The following is a 5,191-nucleotide window of genomic DNA, read 5'->3' as shown; positions in this document are numbered from 1 at the left end:
ACTGCAATCCTATGTTATTATGTAAAAGGTGTGTCAAAAACAGCCACATGAAGAATATTTTGAAAGGCAGGGATTTTGCCCTTTCAGTAAAAAAGAGTAGAAGTCATTCATTTTGGCTGCATAATAATGAAAATGAAGAATTTGAACTCAGTTCATTTTTCCCTCTAGTATCCAACTTTGAAAAATGTACAAACAATTACAAGCTTTAAGAGATGCATATATGTTTTACTTAAACATATTGAGGCCTGTTTCTGATGTAACTGTATAGACTTCAGCTGAGTTGCAAGAGGAATGAATGGGTGTCACGAACCAGGGTGTGAGTGGTCAGGCCTTGTGGTTGGAGCAGGAGTCAGAAGCCAGAGTCCGCGTCAGAGCAGAGTCTGGAAGCCAGTACCCAGAGCCAGGGGTCAGAGTCGAGTCAGGAAACAGAGCTGGAGTGGATTGGACTGGAGCTGGGCAGGAACAAGGCTTTCACAGGAGCAATTGCAGGTGTGGACATGTAGATTGACAGCCAGAGATCAGTCATTGTTGTTGGGCTAAAGCGCAGGCTTGCTGACTTCCTTGGCCAATCAGTGGGAGCGGTCAATCAGGCGGCCCTGCGGGGATCAGCTGTGGCTGCCCAGAGACTGAGCAGGGAGCTGCACGTCCTCATTCCTGACAATGGGGCCCAAATGTCTCAATTCATTGGCCTCCTAAATGGCAGGTGTAATGATTCAGAAGCAGGCAAAATAGTCAAGGCACGTATGAGAAACGGAAATGTAATTCGCACACTGCAGTGCAACTGTGATCCGAATCCCCTTAGTTGAGTTATCTTTACTGGGCCAGGGGAGGAGACATATTCATTGTTTCAGACAGCTGTGTTCGTGCAGCTTTTAGGCGGATGAATGGCATCATCTCCTTGAAAGAGCCCAATTTCCAGTTCAGACCCTTACAGACCACAGACACCTGGAGAACCTTGGCATGGCCTGAAACCTAAACCAGCGCCAGATCTGCTGGTCCCTTTTCTTCACCTGATTCAATTTCATTGTGACATCCTGCCAGGTGCAGGAAACAAGAAGGCAGATGCCCTGTCCCGAAAGGATGAACTTGTTGTGTCATGCACAACAGCTTGACAACTATCCTTAAGCCATACACACCTCCTCAGGAAAAAGAGGGAAAACATAACAGGAGTTCAGATTTCAGAGTAACAGCCGTGTTAGTCTGTATTCACAAAAAGAAAAGGAGTACTTGTGGCACCTTAGAGACTAACCAATTTATTTGAGCATAAGCTTTCATGAGCTACAGCTCGATGAAGTGAGCTGTAGCTCACGAAAGCTTATGCTCAAATAAATTGGTTAGTCTCTAAGGTGCCACAAGTACTCCTTTTCTTTTTATAACAGGAGTTGAGATTATTTCTCAGATGGAACAGAGGATGATGAAGTAAACAGCAGCAGCCAATTACAAAATAGCCACTGTAGAGGTGCAGTTGCTTTTCCCTGCCAAATATAAAGGGTCAACCTGAGAAAGGGATGCTGAGGAAAAAAGTCCTTATAAAAGGGCAACCCTGCAGTTGGGAGAGGGGGAATTGGCAGGGATTAGGAAATTCCATTACCAAGTGTCAAGGTTCCTTCCCCACTCTGAACTCCAGGGTACAGACGTGGGGACCTGCATGAAAGACCCCTAAGCTTATTCTTACCAGCTTAGGTTAAAAACTTCCCCAAGGTACAAACTTTGCCTGTCCTTGAACCATATGCTGCCACCACCAAGCGTTTTAAACAAAGAACAGGGAAAGAGAGCAATTGGAGACATCTTCCCCCAAAATATCCCCCCAAACTCTACACCTCCTTTCATGGGGAATGTTTGATAAGAATCCTCACCAATTTGTACAGGTGAACACAGACCCAAATCCTTGGATCTGAAGAACAACAAACAATCAATCAGGTTCTTTAATTAATTTTTAATTAAAGAAAAGGTAAAAGAATCACCTCTGTAAAATCAGGATGGTAAATACCTTACAGGGTAATCAGATTCAAAACACAGAGAATCCCTCTAGGCAAAAACCTTAAGTTACAAAAAGACACAAAAACAGGAATATACATTCCATCCAGCACAGCTTATTTTACCAGCCATTAAACAAAAGGAAATCTAACGCATTTCTAGCTAGATTACTTACTAACTTAACAGGAGTTGTAAGGCTACATTCCTGATCTGTTCCCGGCAAAAGCATCACACAGACAGAAAAACCCTTTGTTTCTCCCCCCTCCAGATTTGAAAGTATCTTGTCCCCTCATTGGTCATTTTGGGTCAGGTGCCAGTGAGGTTATCTTAGCTTCTTAACCCTTTACAGGTGAAAGGATTTTGCCTCTGGCCAGGAGGGATTTTATAGCACTGTATACAGAAAGGTGGTTACCCTTCCCTTTATATTTATGACACCAAGAAAATGGCTCTTGGAGAAAAGGCTGCTGTGTTATACACCTCTCCAATTCCTTGACTATAGGAAATGTGTGACTACTAAAGATAGCTACTTTGGTGCAAAGAAAAAATTCTTAAAATGACCTGGCAACATATCCTTGCTGGAGCTGTGACTCTAGTGGGGTGCTAGTTGTCCATAGTGACAATCAGTAGCACAGTCACGTATCCTTAGTTTTATAAATTCCATTTTTATCCCCATTATTGGCCCACTGCTTGACATTTACACATCTATGCAAAAAACAGCCTCCGGCCTCCAATGAAGAGCTGTCTTTGGGTGTGATTGTGCTGTGTGGGCATACCAAGCAAAGCAGTCAGTTCTCACCTGCAGATGCACCATTACCACTCCTCGCTTATTTTCACACCAACCGACACTCACACTCCTTGGCATTGAAGAAGGTATCTGTGCCCATCTGGGTATTGTGGCTGCATAATTTTATATTCGCCTCAATTTTATTAACAATTCTCTCAAAAAAGGTTTAGGTTGTACAGTTAAATTCTTATCAGAAAATGGCAAAACTAAGGATGTATATGTAACATTAACGCTGCCCCCTTTTGCACATACATTAGCCTACCATCTTTAATAACAAGATCACACACCATTTCTCAAATAATACAAGATAATTTTTCTACAGTTATATATACATATGTAGCATGCTATAGTATTGTATGCTGCTCTGTGGAGGCCAGACATACAGAATCCATGAAAGTCACTTATATCCAGGAAATCTGACCAACCCAAGAGGTCAAAAATCATGAATTAAGCCCCCAAATAATATATTTTGGATTCTTTTTATTTACCTTCTTATTTTTAACCTTGAAGGGGGCCATGTTTTCAAGCTTTTCTTAATGGCAACACTACTTCACTGAGTAAGGAAACAGCGTCAGACTTCAGTGAAGTTGTACCCACTTAACACACTGCTATACTTCATCCTAGGAATCTGTCATTTGGGTTGAGCAAATTAGGAACTACAGAATTGTTGCTTTTTGCCTGTTTAGAGCTGTCTCTCTTCCAAGGAGGCAAGATGGTAGCTGTTTTTGAGACTAACTTACACCTGTGGCCATTACCAGCTAGTATGTGACTTCACAGGACTTCAGTCCAGTATCCCTAGCAGGGGTGCTGGTACAATTTTTATAGTGGGGGTGCTGAGAGCCATTGAACCAAACTCTAAACCCGGTATATGATGGAAACTTCTTCAAGACAGACAGATGGTGTAGCAGCACCCCTAGTTCCAGCACCTAAGATCCCTAGGTATACAGATAATTAACTTTCTTCTCATTCCTGAAGGTGCTTCCTCCAGTTAGGGCTAAGGTCTGCTGCTGTGTGTGTAGGGAAACTTGCACTGCTGTTGTCTACGCTGCACGTGTTCTGTGATCAGATGACTTCAATCTCTAGGGTTGGCAAAGCAAATCTGGTGCCTTTTGTGAGTTTTAAATGCCACAAGGAAAAGAAAATATAAGCAAGAGAACAAAAGAATCCTACTTTTGGCCCAGTTCTGCAAACCCTTCCCTCATGCGGGTCATCCCATTGGAGTCAATGGCATGACTTGTGAGAGAAAGGATGGATTATTCTGCCACCCACTGAGGAGTCCCTTACCCCTCAAATAGCCAAAGTGAATAAGGGTGGGAGACTGAGGCCTTAAGTGATTGAGAGTTTTCAGGATCAGGCCCCAAATGTGTATCAAGCTTAATTTCAGTGTGGAAAAACTCATTCTGATCGCTGTTACTGTTTGTATTACCATAGCACATAGGAGGCCTAGTCATAGACCAGAATCCCATTGTGCTAGGTGTTGTATACAGGACAAAAGACAGCCCCTGCCCCAAGGAGCTTACAATCTAAGTAACTCATGAAGCGCTTTCTTATTAATTTCTGGAGAGAGGGAAAACGATGACCCATGAGTGGTGGAGTGAAAAGCAGTCACTCATTTCTGTGGGGGAAGGTGCACTGGAGGTTGGGTGGTTCTGCTGCACTCTTTGATCATGCATGTCTGGAGGAACACAGAGATGCTGTTGTACAGGCTTGCTTATGTTATTTACATCACCCGTGAGTTCCTGGATATTACAGTAAAACAATCCAGTGTGCCTAGAAATAAAAGGGACAGCAGCCTCACTTGGGATTTGTCTTCTGAGGTTCTCTAAGGGGAGTCTCACCAAACGGGGTCTGAACCTTGGGCCTAGATGGTGTGGAGGGCAGAGTTAGAGGACATTACACCCCATATAGTCTGTTTCCCTGCCACTGTGATGTATTTCCTCCCAGACAAAGGAACTGGCACAAACTTTTCCCTGATCTAACTCCACTGAAGTCAGCAGAGTTCCACCAGGGATGAATGTGGCCCAGTTCTAAAGTGGTGACGTTGGAATAGTGCATAGTAACGGAGCAGCATTGCTGGCTCCTCTGCAGAACTGCCAATTAGATGCTCATTTCCTGGCTGTATTACAGCATAACTCTGTATAGTAGTTCCTCTTCTCATTGCCGCCCTCAGCCAATTGCATCTTAAATCAATACCAGAGGATCACAGGTTGTGAGCAATGGGAGAAGCCTACTGCTTATGTGTGTGCTTTGTGCGTGGCCGGCAGAACAATCTCAAGCTCCGGCAGAGACAAAGAGTGTGAGAACTGGTTTAGTCAGAGCCTGCAACCAGCTGAACTGGGTCTGCCCTAGGATCAGTGGCAGCAACTCAGGAGAAGGAGAGAGGCCTGATAGCTCTTAGCCAGGCAGCCCTCGGAGCCGGTCATACTGGCC

Source organism: Caretta caretta, chromosome 1 (genome assembly GCF_965140235.1).
Source record: "Caretta caretta isolate rCarCar2 chromosome 1, rCarCar1.hap1, whole genome shotgun sequence".
Taxonomy (NCBI): domain Eukaryota; kingdom Metazoa; phylum Chordata; order Testudines; family Cheloniidae; genus Caretta; species Caretta caretta.
This window is presented reverse-complemented; position numbering follows the sequence as displayed.